General features: G+C 42.5%; 1 non-coding gene across 1 annotated transcript; it reads right to left on the reverse strand.

The window, feature by feature from the left end:
- Nucleotides 1-10,593: 10,593 nt before the first annotated feature.
- Nucleotides 10,594-10,672, reverse strand: trnam-cau. Its single transcript has one exon. It is a non-coding gene; the product is annotated as a tRNA-Met (tRNA).
- Between the last annotated feature and the right edge of the window lie 14,440 nt (nt 10,673-25,112).

Here is a 25,112-nt window from a genome sequence, read left to right on the forward strand (position 1 = left end):
CACAAACAGTCGTGGATTGAGTAACAAAATTTTTGAATGATTACCCTCCCCCCCAAAAAGCAATCTGCCAGTTGACTAATTTTCCTAAGGTTTCGCCCCGACCAGGAATTGAACCCAGTTCCACTCACTTGCGAGGCGAGCGGGCTAACCACTACACTACGCTACGGGACTCTACTTTCTCAGCACCCACTTTGCCTTGTTCTACTGGGATGGACAAAATTTAATTCAGAGTGAGGGGCAAACAACTGTATCTGGAGAGAGTGAGTGAGCATTACACATCAGGGTTAGGGTGAAATTATCTGCACGAAGGATTAATGCTTAAGAGAGCATTCGGTCAAACATTGAATTGATGAGCCCATGTTGAAAGGCATTCATTGAAAGCCTAAATTAAAGGCAAATCAACGCTATGGAAAATGAGGAGCCGAATGATCAGACAGAGAGAGAGAGAGAGAAAGAGACACACGCACAGGTTAATAATGCAGTGTGTTTCTTTCATCAGAATTCTTGTGGTGTGATCGAACATCATACTTGAAATTGTAACATATTGTTTCTGAGGTGACATCATTGCCTGCGCTTTTTGTCTGTATAAGTCAGACACCCCGTAAAATTATGTAGAACCTTACAGCTCGGGTCAAGGCTATTAGCCCCATCGTGCCTGTGTCACTTACCCACCAGTCTCACTTCCCTGCCCCTTCCCACCACATTCACGTTTTATACATCGTTATTTTTGAAATAAGTGTCTGATTTAAGTGGATTCTTTGCTCTTTCCACTGTTTTTTGCCAGGCATTCTGAGCCTGAAATTCCACCTAATTTAGCACGTAATTGCTGTGAGATTTACATTGGCGTAGAATTGTGGAAAAATCTTAAATTCAGTGTTAATTTGGAGTGGTTGGAGCACTTGCCTCACAAGCAAGAAAACCCGGGTGGCTGAACGGTCGGTCGAAGAGGAGACGCATCTTGAAGGAGGCAAGGGAGGGAGCGAGGCAAAGGGAATGTGGGAGATGGAGTTCTAATGGGTGGGGGCAAAGAGGCTGTAGCCCCGATCGCTGATTGTGGGGCGGGCCGGGCGGGGGATTTGGAGCAGGCCACAGCCTGCTGAGCGGAGGGAGCAAACAGGTTGATGTGGGGTCAGCAGGGCACAGGGCAAAAGTACACAGGGCAATAGGTACCTTATCTCTTAAATCAAGTAAAAGAACAGTCAGTAATTGTTATATATGACAATTTTACACAAGCTAGTGTATGGTTTTACACTTTATTGATATCAACCCATTGTAACGTGGTACCCTGTACCCAGTGTAGTGTTCGTATTAGGTCTGCCTGGTTCAGTGGTAGCACTCTCGCTCTGAGTCAGAAGACTCTGGGTTCAAGACTTTGAACTCACAAAGTCTAGGCTGACACTCCAGTATAGTGATGGGGAGCGCTGGATTGTGAAAGATGCCATCCTTCAGATGAAATGTTAAACCAAGGTCTCGTCTGCCTGTTCAGGTGGACGTTGAAGTTCCATTAGTACCACTTGAAAAGAGAAGGGACTTTCTCTCTCCCGGTGTCCTGGCCAACAATCCCCCAAATAAAATTGGTCACTCACTCTATACTCCATGGTTGTTTGTGGGGCTTTGCTGTCTCAAATTTCTTGCTGTGTTCGCTCACACAGTCACTACACTCCACAGTAAAATCCTGTGAAGCACTATAAGACATGGTAAGGTGCTATATCAGATGCAAGTACTATTTATGGCACTGTAACATTATATAATAATAATCATCTTTGCATATCATATCATCAAGAAGTTTCAAAATACTTCACAGGATACACTGTAAAGTAAATTGACTGTATTTTGTGGGTGAAATATGGCAGTCAGTTTGCGCACTGTAATGTTCCACAAACAGTGGAGCGAGTGACAAATTTTATTTTGAGGATTGGTTGGCCAGGACACCAGAGGATAGTACCATGGAGTCTCCAACAAGCAGACGGAACCTCGAACGTCTCATCCAAAGGACGGCACCTTCAACAATGCAACACCACCACCCAGCACTGTATTGGAGTGTTAGCTTAGATTATGTGATTCCAAGTCCCAATGTGGGACTTGAACCAACAACCTTCTGACTCAGAGACAAGAGTGCTAACTCTGAACCAGGATGACACATTATACTGTACTATACTATACCCAGTGTGTCGTAATGTATAAACTGGATTGTAACACTAAAACATTATACATCACAGTTCACTGGATGCAGCCTATAATAGTGCTACAGTTCGGATTATACATTACATTTTACTGAGATGCAGTTTTTAATAATACCCAGTGATAAAACCTGACGTATGGAAGAACTAGCACAGTATTGGATCAATGGGCCAGCTAGACGCCTACTCCACTGTAATATATTGGTTAGCAAACTCGCCTCGCAAGCGAGAAGACCTGAGTTCGATTCCAGGGCAGGGCGAAACCTTAGGCAAGTTTCCTTACTCCACACGCCACTGTTCATCTAGCATTAAGTAGGAAACCAGTTGTTAATCCATTGGCTGATCACCTTACTGGGGTAAAAAAACAATATTAATAATTTGGTCACTCAATACACAACTGTTTGTGGGCCACTGCTGTGCGCAACCAGCTGCTGCGTTTCGCCCACAAAATATAAGTTCACTTTACAATATATGCTGTGAAGCGCTTTGAAATATCTCAACAACGTGATACGGCACTATATCAAATGCAAGGATTATTATTATTATAATACCTCTGACTCTCTTTAGCTTCAATAAAACCCAGCTTCAAACTGTAATGCATTTCCAAGACCTCCTCTTCCCACCTCCTGGCACTTGGCAGAAATATTATCTGTCAAAACTTCAGACTCTTTGTTTCCACACTCCTGGCATGAAGTGCTTTTCTAGATAGACAATATTTAAGCCTTATTAACCCAATTACTTTTACAGCCAGTGATTAGAATTCTGAACCTCACTGAAGGAGAGCCTTGGATTTTCAGGGGAAAAAAAAACCTCCCCCATTAATCTCTGGAATTCAAATTCCCTTTTTTTTTAATATACTGCTGGGCCAAATGACTCTAATGTATTGCTGCATCCCGCGCCTCAATCTCTCGTTAGGAAGAAATTAAAAGCCACTCAATTTCTCCTAATATTCCTCTGTAGGCTCTCCTCCACCTGTGACTAAGACATTCATAATTATACCATTTTAGTGGCTTTTGCCGTTAAGTGTCCTCGATTAATTTGGGATGAATACTTGTCTGAATCTGTCTCTCTCCCCGGATTATTAATGTCAGTCCACGTGTGTATGTGTGTGTGTGTGTGTGTGTGTATAGACCAGACACTATACACAACCTTTGCACTACACTTCCCTGTTTCATTTGAGCCTAATCCTCAGTCTTTCCCTTTGTTATTTTCTCTTCCCCACTCCCCCACTCTCTCTCTCTCTCATTGATGGTTCTTTAAAAATGCGAGATTTTTTTTCTCTCTCTCTCTCTCTCCTGATCTTTATTTTTTAACGTCCATTCTCTCTGGACCAGTATTATGCTTTTCTTATTCCTTGTTCTCTCATCTCTGTTAATTCACTACCATCTGCCTAAGCATCTGTTTCTAAAACGGGAGAGAGAGAGAGGAGAGAGTGAGAGAGAGAGAGAAAGAGAGAGAGAGAAAAGCTGTCTCCTCACACAATGAGACACCCCGTGTGTTGCTTTTCCTTTTATACCCCCCAAAAAGTCTGGGTTTTTTTCCCCACTATTTCCATGTCAGATGTTGACTTTCTCTCCTTTCACCTTTTATGGCTCAAAAACCTTTCCCGTCCAGTCCATCAGTCCCCCCTTTTTCCCCCATCTCCGCTAAACTTCCTTTGATACTACAGCAGCCGCTAACTACCCTTCAAATGCTTCTCTGCTCCTCGTTACATTTAAAGAGAGAGAGGGGGAGAGGGGGAGAGGGTCCGCTGCTCAGTTAATAACTACAGTCAACAGGAAATGCACAGAAGATCAGAAAGTACGAAATGCGCTCCTGACAATAGAGAAGGGCTTTAAAAGTGACAGGACTTGAAAAGCTGCCTCACTGTTTGAAGTTTGCCGACAAAGCTGCTTCTCTGGACAAGAGGAAAGGGAGAAAGGGGGGTGTGGGGGGTGTGTGGGGGGTGGGGGGTGATGGTGGCCATCGCTGTGAGTGGCCAACAGCTTACAGGCATTCTTTGGCAGAACAGGGGTTGTTGCGAGGAACCAGATCTCGCTCTCAGGAGGTCGGTGAGCAAGTTCTGACTCACTGACTGCTGACTCCAGCTTCTATATGTGTGTGTGTGTCCTGGTGTGACAAGCACACAGCCTTTGATAATTCCCCCAGTCCCATGGGGAGGGGTGTGTGTGAGTGTGTGTGTATGTGTGTGAGAAAGAGATAGAGGGAGAGAAGGAAACTCTTCCATTTATAATAATAATAATAATAATAATCCTTGCATTTGATATAGCGCTTTTCACGTTGGGAGGACGTCCCAAAGCGCTTCACAGAACACACTGTAAAGTGAATTGACTGTATATTTGTGGGCGAATGCGGCAGCCAATTGTGCACAGCAATGTCCCACAAACAGTCGCAGATTGAAGATGACCAATTTATTATAGTTTTTTTTTTGGAGGGATTATTATTTGATTTGATTCTCTTCCAGCTCAATCTAAAAAGCCCTTCACACCTCCTTTCTCTCCCTCTCTCTCTTTCTCTCTTTCTCTTTCTCTCCCTCTCTCCTGTTGTGATCACTTCTGATGCCCTTCAGCCCTAACGGCGATTGAATTTGTTAAAACCTATTCACAAAACTTTTTCTTCCTATTTTCGTTTTAACCTCAAAACAATGATTGGCATTTAAACACAAATTTAGGCGTTAGCCACCATATCGAATATTTTTTCCCCCTCTTACGTGTATGATCTTTAATTTGAAAAGTCAAGGGAGTTTCTCTCAAGGCGAAACTCCCTTCTCTTCACTTCATGGCAGTTTTCCAGGACGTTGATGTGCACAAAATTGGCGGTCCCATTCGCCTACAAAATATACAGTCAACTGCACTTTACAGTGAATTATGTGAAACGCTTTGAGATGTCCTGACCTGAAAGATGTCTCAAATGCAAGGATTAATTATTATTAATATTTAATTTCTCTTCAAAGTACAGTACCGTAATTATGTTATCTACCACAGAGATTCGCCTAACCCTTGGATGCCGAGCAAGTAATCATATTAAAAGTAGTTTCTACAAAACAAAAGTTATTTTGGCCCTGACCTAGCAGGCGAATTTTAAATTTAAAAAAATGTAAATCAAGATTATTAAAATGAAAACAAAACCACAACTCTTGGCTTTTAGACTGAGGGCTCAAATTGTTTTGCTCACAAAATATACAATCCACCTTACAATATATCCTGTGAAGCGCTTTGAGACATCTCAATGGTGTGATAAGGCCCTATATCAAATGCAAGGATAATCATTATAGATTAAAACTTTTTTTTTAAAAAACGTCTCAAAGTTGTTGCATGTTGATTTTATTCCTTGTTGACTTACAAAAAAATATACGTTTTTTGGTGAAAAGATATGAGTTCTGCTGATAATGCACCCAACTGTATTGTGTGACTTTATTTTAAAGTAAAAGTGGGGTTGACATTAACATTTTCCCGAGGTGGGGGGGAGATTTACAATCTGAGGTGTGTGGTGCTTGACTCAGGCCCTCCAACGGTTCCACCATCAGCGGCTGTGCTTTCAGCCACTACTCCCTGAAACTCTAGAACTCTCTCCATCAAGCCCTCCGCCTTGCCCTCTCCTTCCCCATTTTCAGATCACACCTGAAGACCGTGCTTACAGTCACCTCCCCACTGGCTCAGTGTCAGTCTCCGCCACTGTTAAGCACACTGAGACGCTACCCCACGCGAAGGGTGCTATATAAATGCAAGTTGTTGTTGACTGCTATTTGCTAAGTGTTTCACTTTCTTAAAAAAAGTTTCTATTTACTTGCAAGCACACACGTATTCACAGCTTCTGTGAGGCTGTTTTTATTTGCACTTATTTTTTATTCTCTTAGAAGAGTTTCTCTCTTTCTCCCCCCCCCCCCGCCCCCCACCACCACCCTTTATAAAAACTCTCTTTCAATATGTGTAATTTGCTCCTTGCACAATGGCATATTGGTTTCACCCTCTGGCATGGCTCTATGGGGAGTGCTTTACTGATAACTTACTGCATTAACACGCTAACTTTCAACAGTGGCAAAATGCTTCCCTCTTTATGGTCCAGGCTTTTTCTAATGGTTATCTTCAAGCGCTGCCCCTGGCAATGCTGTAGCAAATAAATAGAAGCTGACACAGTAATTTACTCAAATCTTCTCTACAGTTTTGCGCCATTTTCCTCCAGAGATTACCCCGTAACAACAATTATTTCAAATGTCATTGATTTCTGCCCGCAGGCTATCGGCAATTGAACATTAATCTATTAACAACAAAAAAAATTAAAATTGTTTTTTTCCTTAACCCAGCAAAGGTGAGGAGAGAGAGTGAGCAAGAGGGAGACTTGTGTCTCTTGATTTAATTTATTTGAATTTATCTTATGAGGAGGCGATTAATGATTTTAACCTTTAGATGAAATGGACAGTGTTTCTTCAAACTGTGGACGCAAATTTTTTTTTAACCCTTCTCAAATAATGGATTTTTGGGGGAAATGGTAAAGTTATAAAGGGAGCGAGATAGAGAGAGAAAGTGCAGAAGAGGGAGAGAGAAAGAGATGTGGCGAGAATGAAAGAAAAGCAGTATCAAAGAGAAAGAGACAGAGGGAGGAAAAAAGAGATGAACAAAGAGAGAGAGAAAGAATGAGAAAAGAGATGGAGAGAGAGAGTCAAAGAGAGGTGAAGTGGCAGAGAAATGAGAGAAATAACAAGAGAGTAAAAGAGAAACAGGAAAGAGAAATAAGGAGAAAAGAGACAGAGATGGAGAGAGAGGGAGAGAGAAAAAAAGAAGTGATAACGGAAAGAGAAGAGATGAATAAAGAGAGAAAAAGCGATGGAGAGAGACAGAGAAAAGAGGCAAATATTGAGAGAGAGGGATAAAGAGACAGAGAAATGAGACAGAGATGGATAGGAAAGAGAGAGGGAAATTGAGTGAGAGATAGAGAGATGGAGAGAGTGCGAGAAAGAAACAGAAATAAACAAAGAGAGATGAAGCTATAGAATAAAAAAATAAGATCCTGAGAACAGAGCAGGAATTGGAAGAAAAGGAGACGGAAAGAGAAGGAAAAAAGAGACGAAAAGCGAGAGAGACAAAAAGATACAGTTTAAAAAAATCAAAAATAAAGAAGTTTCTTTCAATGGACATTTCCTTTCAAAATCCATTATAGTTTAACCAGACTCGTGTGTGTGTGTGTGTTTCTGTGTGTGTTTGCCCCTTGTTCCACGCCCTGTCAATGCAGGGGATCGATTTCCGTGTTTAGAAAAACACCTATTAACCATTATCCCTCGAGTGAAAGGGGGATCTCTATGTGACTAACGGCACGGCAGCTTGCCTTGCTATGCAAGTTGTGTGGCAGCAAAAAAAAAGGCACTTGGGGCCATCAAGGACCCTGGTAGGAGCCGCTTTATAACACGACAACGTCACAATCGATGCTGTGAGGCAGAGCAATTGAGGTTACTTGCCACGACTTAGAGAAGGAAATGCAGAAATTACAGGGTTCATTAGGATTAGAGGACACCATGTGAATTGTCACTTTGCATCAGTTAAGGAAGGAAAAGCTGTTATCAAGTTCTTTTTCAGACCTCAACAACCCACTTCTCTTCTCTCCCACAACCACGCCCCCTCCCCCCCCCCCCCCCCCCACTTAATTTTATCTTCACAAAGCGTTTCAGTAATAAACTGCCTTGAATCGCAACATCTGGGTCAAAAAGGAGATTATATTCCATAAATATAAATCATGGCCAATTTCCATAATTTTTCATTGGAACTGTTAACAATGTAGTATCAAATCTGCAGGAGCAATGAAAATGAGCTCTTGCTATTTATAAATACACTAACTCAAAAGTGCTTTTTGTTTGTTTCTTTGCCTATATCATAATAATAATATTAATGTTCTTTGCGTTTGGTGCAGCGGCTTTCACGTCAGGACGATGTCTCAAAGCGCTTCACAGGATTTACTTTAAAGTGTAGTGACTGTGTATGTATTTTGTAGGCAAATTCCCTGGCTGTTTGTGGGACATTGCTGTGCGCAATTGGCTGCCGTGTTTCGCCCGCAAAATACACAGTCACTACACTTTGCAGCATATTCTGTGAAGCGCTTTAGGCATCGCATGACCATATCAAATGCAAAGATTGAATTATTTGAATTATTATTATTCAAACATTTAACAACAAACACAACTTGCATTTATACAGGGTGCTTCACGTGAGGTTACGTATTGGAGTGTTTCACAATGATGGGGTTGGACTCCGAACAAGGGAGGGCGGAGTGGGGGGCGTTCCCAAAGGGAAAAAGGGGAAGGGAACCACAGACACAGTCCAAGAGCTAGTTTTTTGGGCAGGATTAAAAGACAGAGAGAGAGGGTTGGAGAGACGAGATAGAAGGGTAGAGAGTGGGAGATTTCCAGAGATGAGATGCTGAGTTGTTGATTATATGAAAGGAGCTATATAATAATAATAAAATTTGTTTTTACAAATTGTCCAGTGAATCTATCTAGTTGCATTATTATAACTAATCAGCCATGAAATGAATGACCAGTTTTATATGGGGGGGGGGGGATTGTTCACCAGGACACTGGGAAAGAGAAACTTGGACCTTGGTTTGACCTCTCATCCAAAGGATGGATTTCAATACAGATAGAAGGAGCGAGGCAGAGGGATAGATGGAGAAAGTTGCACAGTATAGGGACATAGTGACTGAAGGCCCAACCACTGAAGGAGAGGGCTCTATCCTATATGTTAAACTGAGATCGCGCTTGCCTGTTTAGGTCAACATTAAAGAACTTATGGCGCTATTTGAAAGAGAAGGGAGTTTCTCCCAGTGTCCCAGTCCAACAATCGTCCAAACGAATTGGTCATTTAGCTCATGAGATCATACAGACAAGATTAGTCTGGATGAAAAAGGCCTTTTGGCCCACCTGGCACTCTGTTTGTCGGACGTTGCTGTGTAAATTGCTCAGTGGGTAGACCACTCACCTTGCAAGCAAGAGACCGGGGTTCGATTCTCGGCAGGGCGAAATGTTAGGCAAGTTTCCTTACTCCACACACCTCTGTTTACCTAGCAGTAAGTAAGAACTTTGTTGTTAGTCGATTGGCAGATAGCTTTTCATTCAAAATAAATAAATAAATTGGTCACTCAATCCACGACGGTTTGCGGGGCACTGTTTTGTGCAATTGGCTGCCGCGTTTCACCCACCAAATACACAGTCAATTCACTTTACAATATATTCTGTGAAGCGCTTTGAGACATCTCAATGACGTGATAAGGTGCTATATGAAATGCAAGGATTATTATTATTAGAAATTGGCAAATGTGTTCACCTACAAAATGCACAGTCACTACAACAACAACAACTTGGATTTATAGAGCGCCCTCCACGCTGGATGGCGTCTCAGAGCACTTCACAATAACGGATCCCGGGGCCGAGCGAGGGGGAGGGGAAGACGGTGACCAAAGGCGCAGTCGAAAAGAAAGGTCTTTAGCCGAGACCTGAAAGTAGGAAAAGAGGGGCGAGGCGAAGGGAGTTCCAGAGCTTCGAGGCATAGTAACTGAAGGCACACTGCCGATGGTGGAGCAGAGGATTCGGGGACAGGGAGGAAGCCAGACCCAGTGGAGCGAAGGCAACGGACACTGTTGTGAGGAGAGAGGAGGTCAGAGGAATAAGGGGGTGCAGAGGAGTGGAGGGATTTGAAAACAAGAGCGAGGATCTTGAAATCGATTCTCTCTGGGTCAGGCAGCCAGTACAGTTTGGCAAGGACTGGGGTAATCGTGGAGTGGAGTTTGGTACGGGATTAGGAACTCATCACCTTCCTGTTGAGATCTCAAATGCATCAGCCTGGCGCAGTGGTAGCACTCTCATCTCTGAGACACAAGGTTGTAGGTTCAAGCTCGCAGGTCATGACTTGGAATCGCATAGTCTAAGCTGACACTCCAATGCAGGGCTGGGGGGGTGTTGCATTGCCGGAGGTGCTGTTGGATAAGACATTAAACCGTGATCCCATCTGCCTGTTCAGGTGGATGTTAAAGATCCCATGGCACTATTCAAAAAGAGAAGGGAGCTTCTCTCTCCCGAGTCCTGGCCAACAACCTCCCAAATAAAATTCTTCTCTTGAGTCTTGACATTACACTTGACACTACATAATAATAATCCTTGCATTTGATAGTGCCTTTACCACATCATTAAGATGTCTCAAAGTGCTTCACAGAATATACTGTAAAGTGGATTGACTGTATATTTTGTGGATGAAATGCAGCAGCCAATTGCACACAGTAGTGTCCCACAAACAGCCGTGGATTGAGTGATCACATTTATTTTTAGGGATTATTACCTCCGGAAAGCAATCTGCCAATCGACTGACAATCAGGTTCCTACTTACTGCTAGGTAAACAGAGGAGTATGGAGTAAAGAAATTTACCTAAAGTTTTGCCCCACTCGGGAATCGAACCCGGGTCCTCTCGCTTATGAGGTGAGCGCGCTAACCAATACGCTATGGGATTCCGCATCCTATGAAGCGTATTGCGATGTCCTCCTGATGTGAAAGTAGCTGTATCAAATGAAACCTAGGGGATTCCCTCCGCTGGCTGAGGGAGCTTGAGTGGCAGCAAACCTGGCACTGAAAGTTACCTAACCGTGTGAAGCGAGTTTGAGTGATAGACAAGGCTGGGACACCCAGACTGAGGGTGAGGGAGTTTGAGTGACAGGTAGCCCTGGGCCTGGTACTCAACCAATAGAAGCAGGCGAGGTTTGAGAGACGGGCTGCTCTGGACCCACCCTCACAGCAAGAAGTGGCACAGAGCAATGAGTGAAATTAGGATTAGGAACTCATCACTTCCTGTTGAGGTCTCAAATGCATCAGCCTGGCACAGTGGTAGCACTCTGGTCTCTGAGTCACAAGGTTGTAGGTTCAAGCTCGCAGGTCATTACTTGGAATCGCAGTCTAAGCTGACACTCCAATGCAGTGCTGGGGGGGTGTTGCATTGTCGGAGGTGCTGTCCTTTGGATGAGACGTTAAACTGTGGTCCCGTCTACCTGTTCAGGTGGATGCTAAAGATCCCATGGCACTATTCAAAAAGAGAAAGGAGCTTCTCTCAGCCGGGTCCTGGCCAACAATCTCCCAAATAAAATTCTTCTCTTGAGTCTTAGATGGCGCATTTCATGGCACAATTTGAAAGAGTAATTTCGATTGGCTTTTGTGGCTGAACACAGTATTATGAGAGGACCAGGGGAAGTGCGTCATTGTGGCTATTCTGACAATACAGCATTCTTCGCAGGCCTGCCAGCCAGACATCAGCCTGGTTCAGTCGGTCGAACTCTTGCCTCTGAGTCAGAAATTTGTGGGTTCAAGCCCCCTCCTCCCCATATAGTCTAGGCTGACACTCCAATGCTATGCATTGTCGGAAGTGCTGTCCTTCGAATGAGACATTAAACTGAGCTCTGTCTGCTTGTGTGGATGCTAAAGATCCCATGGCACTACTTAAACGAGAAGTGAGTTTTTCCCAGCGTCCTGGCCAACAATCCCCCAGGATAATAAAATATAGCTATTCACTTGATGGCTGTTTGTGTGACTTTGCTGTGTGCAAATGACACCTTCCCCCCAACAGAGAGGGCCTCGTCCTCTGGTAAGACTGTGTTCAGCCACAAAAGCCAATCAAAACAAATTGCTCTTTTAACCTGGTAAGAAACACTGCATTTGTCTACAAAATTTACAGTGTGCATTTTACAGTAAAAATCAGGTGACGACATCCTCATGTAAAGTCACTTGAATCCATAACTTTCTGACCCAGAGATGAGAGTGCTACCAACTAGCCCCTATTATTTATGTGCAGCACCTTCAAGTAATCTTTCTGTTCCTGGTGCATCCCAAAGTGGGTTGGAGTCAGGTACATTCAAGAGCTCTGAATGGCAAGCTATCCTAAAACTTGCCAACCTGTGCCTAATACTTTCCAGAATTAGGTAAACAGGGTGCGTCCCACCAGGGAGAGAGTGCGCTTTCCATTCCAAAAATCTATCTCTGGGATTTCCATATGTAGGTGGGATGCATGGAATTCTCAGTTTGATTTGGATAATCTTAACAACAACAACTTGGATTTATATAGCGCCCTCCACACCGGACGGCGTTTCAGAGTGCTTCACAATAATGGATTCCAGGGCCGAGCCAGGGGGAGGGGGAGGAAGGTGACCAAAGGCGCGGTCGAAAAGAAAGGTCTTCAGCTGAAATCTGAAAATAGGAAGAGAGGGGGCGAGGTGAAGGAAGTGAGGAAGGGAGTTCCAGAGCCTCGGGGCATAGTGGTTGAAGGCATGGCTGCCGAGGGTGGAGCGGAGGACTCGGGGGACGAGGAGGAGGCCAGACCCGGTGGAACAAAGACAACGAGCACTGTTGTGAGGAGAGAGTAGGTCAGCATGCTGATAAGTTTCCATATGACATCCAGGAAAGTTAATTAGCACAATTTCAGGCACAAAAATGCGTGTGCAATTTAATATCTTTAAATTGTTAAATTGTGCAACGTAAAAGTGAAACTCTGGGCATTCCTGACTTGAAAACAACAATAATAATAGTTGCATTTGATATAGTGCCTTATCATGTCATTGAGACGTCGCAAAGCACTTCACAGGATATATTGTAAAGTGCGCACAGCGATATCCCACAAACAGTTGTGGATTGAATGACCAAATATTTTTTTTGAAAGCATTATATACCCCAGAAAGCATTCCGCCAATAAACTAACAACCAGGTTCCTACTTATTGCTCAGTTACCAGAGGCATGTGGAATAAGGAAACTTGCCTAATGTTTCGCCCCACCCGGGAATCAAACACGGGTCCTCTCACTTGCGAAGCAAGTGCTCTAACCACTAAGCTACAGGATTCCGCTGAGTGGTACATCTCACACACTAGATCAGTGTTCTTTCTGCGACTCATGTGGTTTGGAGAGAAGCTCTGAACATGAACGAGAATTGGCTTATTCAGTGCGCTTGTGTATGATGGACAATAACTTTGGTTAGCTGTTAATGGGTCATAGCTCCATGCTTTTGTAGTATGATGATGGCACTCCCTGTCTGGGAATAATGCTCACTTCACTGGAAAACCATTACAAATGGTCCTCTTCGAAGGTTATAAATCGGCAATATAAAAGTAATATAAATCTTTTATGTCGAGTTATTCTGCTTTACAGGGCTTGCAATCCAATGGAATTCACCTTCAGTCAAAACTTTAGACCAATAACCTAAATGTGAAGGCAGATAGTATATTTGCTGAGGGACTGAAGCAAGGTACACAGAAAGGATTCTAACCTATGTTTTCCTTATTTAAAAGCTCAACAGTTATACTTACTAGCCAAAGTGCCGTTTAATTCTTTTTGTGCATCTGTGTGTGCTGTAACACTCAAATGCAGATTAAACGCAAGTGCAGCTATATTTATCGGCCAGTGCTATATTTATCCACAGTGAGCTATATCTTCCCCAGACTTGTGTCAGTAATGCCCAAAATGCTTCTTTTAAAGTAATTTGATATTGTATGTGTGTGATATTGTGTGTGTATGTGATATTGTGTGTGTGATATTGTGTGTGTGTGTGATATTGTGCGTGTGTGATATTGCGTGTGTGATATTGTGTGTGTGTGTGTGATATTGTGTGTGCGCCACCGTGCAGGTCAAAGTCACAACAAGGGTGCCTCATCCATTTCTAATACACACAATTGGTGGCCAGCAATATATATTATGACATTTGAGTAAGCAGTGTCTCGCATTAATACCCACTGAGTGAAGGGTATCCAGTATTAATAGTGGAGGCCTGGAGCATTCGCATCGCAAGCAAGAGAAACCGTAGCCAACTTTTCTTACTCTGCACACCTTTGTTTACATAGCAGTAAGTAAGAACTCGGTTGCTAGTCGATTGGTGGATCGCTTTCCAGGGATCACAATCCCTTTAAAAAAAAATCAAATGTTGGTCACTCAATCCATGACTGTTTGTGGGTCACTGCTGTGTGCAATTTGCTGCCATGTTTTGCCCACAAAATATACAGTCAATCCACTTTACAACAGATGCTGTGAAGCAATTTGAGACGTCTCAATGATGCAATAAAGCACAGCATCATATGCAAGGATTGTTATTATTATTATTATTATTATTGTTGAGAAAGCGGCATCAGCATACCAAGCCCATCTGTGTGCTCCTGCTACTGTTGAGGGTGGGAAGCAGTAACTATTAACTGTATTAAAAGCAGCAAAGTGCACGCTGACTTGGCAAAGCTGTGACTCATTGTCAATGATCCCATTTATTTTGCTATCACTTCGCTGATCCAGACAGTAGGAATTGGACTTGTAGTGTACGGCTGCAATCCTTGCTGATCTTTAATGTCCGGGCATTGCTTATTTCGCTGTTTTTGCTCATTTCACTTCCCAACAAAGCATAATGCGGTCATATTAAGGAGCAAAGCACCATTTCTCCACGGTGAATTTAAATGGGAAATAAGCAATCTCTCATCAAGCTGAAAGATCCACATTGTTATTATCATCATCACACTTGGCAAATATATTTCACTTACTCAAACAGCTAACTCAAGATTCAATCCATCCACCACCACCACATGTCCATTGGCTCAAAGAGGATTTGACCACCCTGTCTGAATCACTGCTGCCTCTGGTGGTGATGAGGGTAACTTATAATAATAATAATCCTTGTACTTGATATAACACATTATCAGGTCGTTGAGGGACGTCTCAAGCAATTCACAGGACATATAGTGCAGTAAAGCAGTGGTGGTCAACCTTTATGGTCGGCCAACACAATACGTTTTCCTGATTGATTATTTCTTGATTTAGACCATAAATCAAGAAAAAAATGAATCCCAACTACCGAACGAACATGGAGTTACCTAGACTTGTGCAAATGTTCAGGGTGATGTGTCCTTGCACCCTACCAACTTCCCATCGCAGCATCAAGCTATTTTTTTGTTGCATCTTAAAGAATTATTCTGGATTTACTTAAGCAATCCCATTATAAATTTAATGCACCTCTATAAGGTCCCCTCTGAGATGCCTCCTCTCAAGACTGAAGAAGCCCAGTTGTCTAATCATTGCTCTATCTAAAAGGCTTTGCTGCTGGGTAACAAAATCCGAAGGTTGCTGGCGGCTGGATGTGTGTAGACTGCTGGTAAATGGCTTGTTTTTCTTAATGTGATTCAACACGAGAGCCTTCGCCACCACATTAGGGAAGAAAGTTAATCAGTAACTGCTTGCAGATGATTGCTATTGTCTGCTGAGAGGAAATCATTTGTGAATCTTTGTTTTTGTTGTTGTTGGTTCATTTGTTAGTGAAGACTGTTCAGTATTGAAATAATAATAATAATCCTTGCACTTGAGGATGTGCCACATTATTATTATCATTACACTTTCACATCAGGAGGACGTGAAAGGCGCTTTACAGATGTAATTTTGTTGTCGTTATTGTTGAATTGCAATGATCTCTCCACTTTGTTTCCAACTTGTTTCTTCCCCCCCTCCCCACACCCCTCACACACCAAGGTTCTCTGCATAGTGATCGCCCATAAAATGTAGTCAATTCACTCTACAGTATATTCTGTGAAGCGCTTTGAGACATCTCAACAATGTGACAAGGTGCTATATCAAATGCAAGAATTATTATTGTGATTAAGAAATCTGTGCATATTTCCTTTGTGGTGTCAGAATGGCCTCCTCCGGTTTCTAATTTACTATGATCACGGTTAATACATTGGTTTCTTACTACTTGATATTTCCTCCCCCCACACATACTTGCATTTGATATAGCACCTTATCACATCTTGAAGAAACCGCAAAGTACTTCACAGAATATACTGTAAAGTGAATGACTGTATATGCAGCAGACAATTGTGCACATCAGGGTCCCACAAACAGCCATGGAATGAATGATCAATTTTATTTGGGAGATTCTTGACCAGGAGAAAGAAACTCCATTCTCTTTTCAAATAGTATCATGGGATCCTTAACATCCACCTGAACAGGCAGCCAGGTCCTTGGTTTAACATCTTACCTGAAGGATGGCACCTTTGACAATGCAACATGCACCCCCCGCGCCCCAGTGAACCTCAAATTGACACGCAGGTCATTGGCAAGAAAAGACTACAGCGACTGACCAGCCCTCCCCTCTCCTCCAACTCATTCCAACCCAAACCAAGTGCCCTCTCCTTTTCTCAAATGGAACCTGGTCTTAGCCTGTTAACACCGTTCTTTTCCTTAAACAATTAAATCCTGCAGAATTGTTGAAAGTTCTTAAAACCCAATCTTTCTTTGTTTTCTGCATTTGTTAAAAAAAACACTACCCGCTTCCAAATCAAGATTGAATGCTGAAAATCTTTGGGATCTTCATATTTTCAGACAAAAAGGTATTATAGTCTAAGATCAGGTGGAATTTTGGGACCAAGGTTGTGATTTGCCTTGAAAACTACAGACACCAAAGATTGTCATGCAATTCAGGGTTAGAGGGGAATTGTTTAATGCCCTTGTGTTTGATACAGTGCTTTTCAACAACAACAACAAATTACATTTGTATAACGCATTTCACATCAGAAGTACGCCTCAAAGCACTTCACAGGATGCACTGCACTGTAAGGATGCAGTGACTATGTGTTTTGCAGATGAATACAGCAGACAGATTTTATCTGCAGAATTGTTGGCCAGAACACCCAGAGAAATTCCATTCTCATTTTCGAATAGTGCCACGGGATCTTTAGCATCTGCCTGATACAAGGGCATCAACAATGTCTGTGTGTGTGCGTGTTATGTGTGCCTGTGTGTGTTGTGTGTGTGTGTCTGTATGTTATGTGTGTCTGTGTGTTGTGTGCATGTGTGTTGTGTGTGTGAGGGGTGTTTACTGAGCATTATTTACAATGTCTTCACAATGTATTCAGTAAAAGCTCTATTAACTATTTTCCCACTTACATCCAACATAATCTACTGCTGTCTTGTTCTCCATGAGGGAGAAGTAAGAGAGAGACTGATTGCCGGCGCTTAACTTAAAATCCACAAAGATATCACTAATCTCTCTCTGTGTATATAAATCTATATTTTTCCGTTGTTGTGTTGTGTGTATGTGTGTGTGTTTTAAAAAATTAACCGTTTCACCCAGAATCATTTTATATTAAAATTGAAAACAAACACAGCATAAAGTCGTAAACTAACAAAATGATTCACTCTATTAAAAACAGAGAAGTGTTTTTCTCCTCCTGCTTTCTAATGCAAAACTGCTAAACACTAAACACTCTGAAAAAAAATTAAGTGACTTGAGGATAATTACCAATATTGCCTCAAATCTCAGGGGTGCAGTTTGAGATGCTAGGAAGCCCAGATGGCTAAAAAATGGTATTTTGGAGAAAATTACTGACATTATTCATAGCAACATTATCAATTACCTGTGTATCAATTACAATAATGTTGAATTTGAAAAGGTTGCTAAAAACCGCATTGAGAGTCTGATCCAAACAACTGACGTGGGAGAGTCTCCTGGCAATTGTTATTAACGGAATAAGCGTAATTTTCCTGTACTTTATTAAAAATTACAGCCTTTTATAACTGTCTGGAAAAAAGGACATTTCATGGCTAAATACTCCTGGAAAAAGCAAGGTGATTAAAGGTGCATGTTTATCAGGTTTTAGATGCACTCCTGCAGTTTAAATAACAGAAATGAATTAAAAAACAACAAAGCATACTTGCTGCCCTTTATATAAATTTCGCCATCGCAAGTCCTCTTATACATTAATAGCTCCCAATATTCTTTCAGATTTCTTAATAGGTTTAGATGTATAAAGCGGCACTGCAAAAAAAAATTAACCCTAATCTTACTGGTTCTGATGTGTTGTGGATGCAAAGAATGATTCGCAGACACGGAAAAGCAGTTATATTTGTTCAGCGTTCTCTTACTATCTCTCTGCATTGCCTGATGCACCTATTTTCTGTTAGGTTTAAGACTGCACAAGCACACAGGCACACAGAATTGGATTTTGTTTTGTTTCATTTTGTTGTAATAAACCAAGAGAGATGCACCTTATGCAGTTAAATATAATTGTGTATCAGTTTTTCAAAATCCACTGGAACACACTAGTGTGGCAAGGAAGGAAGAAAGTGAGGAGACTGCGAGAGGGTGAGAAAAAGGAGAGCAATGGTAAGAAAATAATAAATAATAATAATTCTTGCATTTGATATAGTGTCATCTCCAAGACGTCACAAAGGGTTTCACAGAATCTACTGAAAAGTGAATTAACCGTATATTTTGTGGGTGAAACGCAGCAGCGAATTGCGCACAGCAGTATCCCACAAACAGTTGTGGATTCAGTGACCAATTTTTATTTTTTCTAAAACATTTTTGGAGTGATTATTACCCCTCGGAAAGAGATCTGCCAATCGACTAACAGCTGGGTTCCTATTTACTGCTAGGTAAACAGAGGAGTGTGGAGTAAGGAAACTTGTCTAACGTTTCGCCCGCCCGGGTCCTCTCGCTTGCGAGGCGAGTGCTTTAACTAATATACTACAGGATGAAAGGGAGGGAGGGAGGGAGGAAGGAAAGGAAAGCGTGAGAGGGTGAGAAAAAGAGAGAAAAAAAGAAAAAAAGAAGGAAAAAAAACAAAGAAAAGAAAGAGAAAGAGAATCTGTGATAATCTGTCATTGATATATTTTACATATATCATCCTGGGCAAATGTGACTTGTTCATTTATCCACATTATTTATCCAACAAAGTGCTCTTGTGACAAATATGGATGGATTGCCAACTTGTGTTTAATAGTAATAAGCTGTTCCACGTTTGCAATTAACTCCTATCTGCAGAGACATTAGACTATAGCAAAACCATTACGTTCTTAAAGCCATTTTCCTCCGACAAAGCAGTTTTGGAGGAGCTTGCCTTTTCCACTTATGTTGCTCTTGATGTTATTTGCACTCGGCGTTCAGAGTGTCACAAAGGTTTGGTTTTATGCAAGCTTTAATGTGCCAGAGAAATTCAGCGATGAGAGCATTAATTGGGAGCTGTGTCACTAACCCTGGATCAAAGCCAAGGTGTTATGTAGGTATTAAAATCTCATTGACTGGTTGCGAGAACCATTATCCCACAGATGCAAATTATGAATGTTTGAAGCGATTTTTATACAAATGAGAGAGGAAAAAAAACGAAACGCACTTAGCGCACGAGCTTTCCTTGCGCGATTGGATTTATTTATAAACGCGCACAACTCAACTCTGATGGAGATTTTTTTGGAGAGACATATGGTACGGCAAAGCAGCAATACATCATCATAGGGACCTGGAAAGGGCTTTGTAACAAAGACCAAATGGACCATCTGATCCTGAGCTCCGTTCAACTAACGCCTGTCCGCTAATAATCCTTGCATTTTGATAAAACGCCTTATCACGTCGTTGAAACGTCTTAACGCGTTTCACAGAATATTCTGTAAAGTGAATTGACTGTATATTTCTGTGGGCGAAACGCGGCAGACATTTGCATACAGCAGTGTCCCACACTCAGTTGTGGATTGAGTGACCAAATTATTATTATTATGATATCAAATTATTAGTAACGAACCCCGTTTCACTCTTCTGCAGCGTTAACACAACGCGGGACCTGCAGCCGGCTCTCTGGAAGCTGACAGGTCGACTAACAACACGATGCAGTTCTCGAGCTCCACCACCACCTCTCTCCACTCGGGAAACACAATGCGAAAGTGTTCCAAGGACCGCGAAGGTCATTGCCAGACTGTGACAACTCCGGAAACGTGCCGGCCTTTCCCAGGCAAAATTTGAGGCCTATTTCTTTTTGGACAGATTACAGGGGATTCTGAATAGAGTTGTGGAGAGTGAACAAGGGGATTTTCTTTTGGTCAGCCGGGTGTCTGACACATGCAGAGAGCCATCACCATGCTTAAGAGTAACCAAACCAACCTGAGAATTCCATGCATTCCACCTACACATGGAAATCCCAGCGATAGATTGGAATACAGTACGCATTCTCTCCCTGTAGGGATGCATCATGCTTACCTAATTCCAGAAAGTATTAGGCACAGGTTGGCAAAAGCCAAGGCTTGGGGATCCCAGAGTGTGCATTGGGGTACTGCTGGAGCTTGACGAGTTAAAGTCACATAGCTTGCCATTGATAGTATTGTCTGGCAAGGATTCCCGCTGCTTGACCAGGTAGGACCATCCTACCCGTTAGGGCTTTGGTCTGCAGGGTTAACAGGAGCTAAGTGGGATGACTCCCGGCCCAGGTGGCTGGTCTGCCCTTCCAGATCCTGCCGATGAGCCATTCTGTCTGAACTGTCATCAGCAGTGCCCTGGAAAAGGGGATAATAGCAGGTACAAGGATCACTATGGATAAGGGCTCACTAAGGATGGATCACTGTGGGGATAATAATAAACCTTACATTTGCCTTATCATATTGTTGAGACGTCCCAAAACACCTTGCAGAATATATTGTAATATATTGCCAGTGTATTTTGTGGGCGAGCCAATTGAGCACAGCCGTGTCCCACAGAAAGTTATGCATAGAATAACCAATTTGTTTTTTGGAGGGATTATTACCCCAAAAAGCGATCCACCAATTGACTAACAATTAGATTCCTACTTACAGGTAAACAGAGGCGTGTGGAGTAAGGAAACTTGCCTCAGGTTTTACCCTGCCCAGGAACCAAACCTGGGCTTTCTCACTTGCGAGGCGAGTGCTCTAACCATTACTCTACAGGACGTTTGGGCTGGAGATCACTGGGGGTAGGTGGTGGGGGAGGGATAGTGTGAAATTGTCATGATGTGGTCTTTGAGTGAAACTGAGGTCCTGTCTGCCTGTCCAGGTGGACTTTAATAATCCCACTCGAAAAGAGAAGGCAGTTTTTCCCAGTGTCCTGGCCGACAAACCCCCAGATAAAAATTAATTATTGTTTGTGGAACATTGCTGTGTGCAAATTGGCTGCCGTGGCTCTTCGTAGGACATTGCTGTGCTCCAACCGGCTGCTGCATTTGCCTTCAAAGTCCACAGTCGCTACTCTTTGCAGTAAAGTCCTGTGAAACACTTTGGAACATTTCAATGATGTGAAATGTTACCTCAAATGCAAGGGTTATTGTTTGACACAGTCATCCTAGCAGACAAGTCCTTGCTTTGAGACATCCTACCCAAAATGAAAGGCGCTGGGACAAATGTAAAGATCGTTATTAATATTATTATCTAATGAGCAATCCCAAATTCGAGAGAAACTTGATGACACGTTCCCAAGTGCTGTCTCCAGTACCATCACCCACTACTCTTAAGATCAGTGTTAGCTCCCGGTGGGGTGGGCACTTGGAAAAGTGGAGGAAGTGCAACTCAGCAAAAAGAGTTAATGATTCCTCGTCGGCTGTATGGAACGGACGTATCAATGACAACCACAAATCCATCAAGTGAAGTCCCGATCACATCAGCAGTTTATGCCAAAGAAACCCCCACCAGAGACCTGTGCAGACATATTGTACAGTGGCCTCTCTCCGAACAGCAGGTGGGCCGGGTACGAGGCTGGGCTACAATGGCCAGTGACACTTGATAAATGACTGTGACAACCTTCCCTGTCACTGGCGAGGGGCCTGCGGAGAGCTACAACGCAGGACACACCCAGTCCTTTTCAACCACGGGTCGGAGGAACGGTGGCAGACTCATTAAGCCATGAGGTGTAAGCAGAGGTCAGTGTGTTGCACAGATCAGTGTAGCCAATTACAGAAGGATGGACTCTGCTTGCACTTCACAAGGGAAGGTGTCATTCGCCCCATTGACAAATTAATGAGACACACATTGACGCATAAAGGGATACATAAAGGGTAGAACACACACAACACTCCTGGATTGAAGTATAGAAGCAGATTCAATAATAACTTTAAAAAGGAAATTGGATACAAAAAACAACATGCATTTATATAGGGGCCCCTCACGCACGGCAGTATTCCAAAGTGCTTGACAGCAGCTGAGCATGGCGGAGGGATAGAGAAGGAGCATTCCAAATTTTCAGGGCATATATATATATTATATAAAAGAGATTCTGGGTTAGTTCCATAGACTGGGGAGGGCGAGGGGGGGTGGGCAGAGGGAAATGATGGTGGCGTTGAGGGTTGATGTAGAAATAACATATTTTAAAAAACTCTGCATTCAGTAAATGCCTTATATATATTATATATCAGTATAGAAAATATTGGATATATACTTGAAAAGACAAAAATTGCAAGGTTATGGGAAATGAGCGGGGGAGTGGGACTAATTGGATAGCTCTTTTAAAGAGCCGGCACAGGCATGATGGGCCAAATGGCCTCCTTCTGTAAGAATCTATGATTAATCCATTTTGCTCCGGTTCCTTTAATAAAGCAAGATGGAACAGCATCCAGTTCACCCATTGACCGATGAAGCAGTGCCCACAATCCCCAATATCAGATGGAAAGTCATCAAGTTCCAGAGAATAAAGCCACTAAAGTCAGCAAAAGTGTTGGTGAAAATTATTCCCATTGTGGTCACTCAATCCCTCTACTCCTCTGACCCCACTCTTTCCTCCACTGCTCTGTTCCACAATCATCAGCTGAGCTTTGGGCTGCTATTGCTATGTTCCCCCCCACTATCACAACTCCCCCTCGCCCCACCTTGTTTTATAGAACTACTCCAGAATCTCTTTACTTCCTTTTTCTCTTCAACTCTACGTTCAGTCAATGCCTTCATACACCTCTGTCCTTTGGATGAAACATTAAATAAACTGAGTTCCTGACTGCCTATTCAGATGGACGTTAAAGATCTCATGGCACGTTCTGCTCAGTGATCCACACTATCTCTGTAAAGCATCTGTACTTGTTATCCTATCTGAAAGATGCTATAGAAGTGCAAGTTTTGATCAGAGCAAGAGCATCATTTGGAGGAAAAAATGGGCACTTTGGTGGCCGAGCCCCAGATCACGATTGGTTCAGATATAATATTAATAATAATAATTCTTGCAATTGGTATAGCCCCTTATCACTTTGTAGAGATGTCTCAAAGCACTTTGCAGGATATACTGTAAAGTGTTGTGACTGTATTTTGTAGGTGATTGCAGCAGCCAATTTAGGCATAGCAACGTCCCACAGACAGCCATGGAGTGAGTTAACAATTTTCTTCTCCCTTCTCTTTTCAAATATCACCATGGGATCTTTAATGTTCACCTAAACAGGCAGAAGGGATCTCAGTTTAACGTCTCATCTGAAGGACGGCACCTCCGACAATGCAGCATTGGAGTGTTATCTTTGACTATGCGATTACAAGTCCTGACGTGGGGCTTGAACCCACAACCTTCTGACTCAGGGACAAGAGCTATCACTGCGCCCAGGCTGTCACACAAAGGCCCTACCATCCTCCCATCACAGCTTTGAGCTGTTTTTTAATTGAGTCCCAGTGTCGTGACCTCAACTGCACTTCCTGATAACACTAAGTCATTAATGACCCCCGGGTAAAGAAATATTTCCTGGTGTCTATCCTACGTTAATACTGCTGGGAGCAAATCTTAATAATAATCCTTGCATTTGATAAAGTGCCTTATCACATCTTTGAGAAGTCTCAAAGTGCTTCATAAAATATACTGTAAAGTGGATTGACTGTATATTTTGTGGGCAAAATGTGGCTGCCAAGTGTGCACATCATTGTCCCACAAACAGCCGTGGATTGAGTGACCAAATTATTATTTTTTTAAGGGATTATTACCCCCAGAAAACGATCCCCCAATTGACTAACAACTGGGTTCCTACTTACTACTAGGTAAACAGAGGCATGTGGAGTAAGGAAACTTGCCTAACAATTGCCTAACAGGAATCAAACCTGGGTCCTCTCACTTGCGAGGCAAGTGCTCTAACCAATATGCTAGAGGACTCCATCTTCATTTGTAGATGTAAGCTTGGCTTGGTTCGGATCTCTGGATCAGAAGGCTGTGGGTTCAACGCCTTTCAGTAATCAGCTTTCCTTGCTGACCTGGGAGTATGGACAAACGATGTACAGGGAGGTTTTCTCTATCTCTAACCTTCGCTGAGCTAGGAGGCAGGTTGCCTGCAATGGAGGGTTTATTGTCTAACAATTGGGCTGAGAATAGGACATGGCAGCCAAGCTCGGAGCGTTTATGTTGATTGGAACGGTTCCATCTCCGGCTCCAATACGACATCGCTCATCTTAATGGGAACATGAGGAAGGTCAAGACTACAGAAAGGTCAAAGTGGTCTAACATCAGGTATTTCTAACTAAGAAATCATCGCAAATTAGATCCTAGTGACTGAAGTTTACTCAGATTGATATCTGGTGAGGAATAAACTAGAGGGGTACTGGGGGGAGGGGGGGGGGGAAGCAGGTACATGGGACTGAAATGATTGTTCTTTAAAAGAGCCAGCACAGATACAATGGGCCAAATAGCTTTCAATTTCTTAATTTTTTAATTTAATTTTAATTTTTAATTTAAGTGCTGTAAATTTCTATAGTTGTAGATCATTCTATAGCTATAAAATATAGCTGTAAAAGTTGCAATATACACAGTTCATGCTTTTCTCTTATGGACTGAGTAGAGGGGGTGAAACCTTGGGCAAATTTCCTTACTCCACACGTCTGATAATAATCCTTCAAAAATAACCAACAATAAATTGGTCATTTCAATTCACGACTGTTTATGGGACACTGCTGTTCACAATTGGCTGCCGCTTTTCACCCACAAATATACAGTCAATTCACGTTACAGAAAATTCTGTGAAGCGCTTTGAGACATCAAGAAGCGCTATATCAAATGCAAGGATTATTATTATTTTCTTTCTCTCTTTTTTAGTTCTTTCTTTTTGTCCAACGCCTTGGGACGTCCTGCTGACTTGAAAGGCGCTATACAAATGTAATTTGCTGTTGTTGTTTCTCTCTTGCTTGCTTCCTTCCTTCGTTCATTTCCTTCCTTTTTTTCCCCCCTCT

This window comes from Callorhinchus milii, unplaced genomic scaffold (genome assembly GCF_018977255.1).
Source record: "Callorhinchus milii isolate IMCB2004 unplaced genomic scaffold, IMCB_Cmil_1.0 Scaffold7, whole genome shotgun sequence".
Taxonomy (NCBI): Eukaryota; Metazoa; Chordata; class Chondrichthyes; order Chimaeriformes; family Callorhinchidae; genus Callorhinchus; species Callorhinchus milii.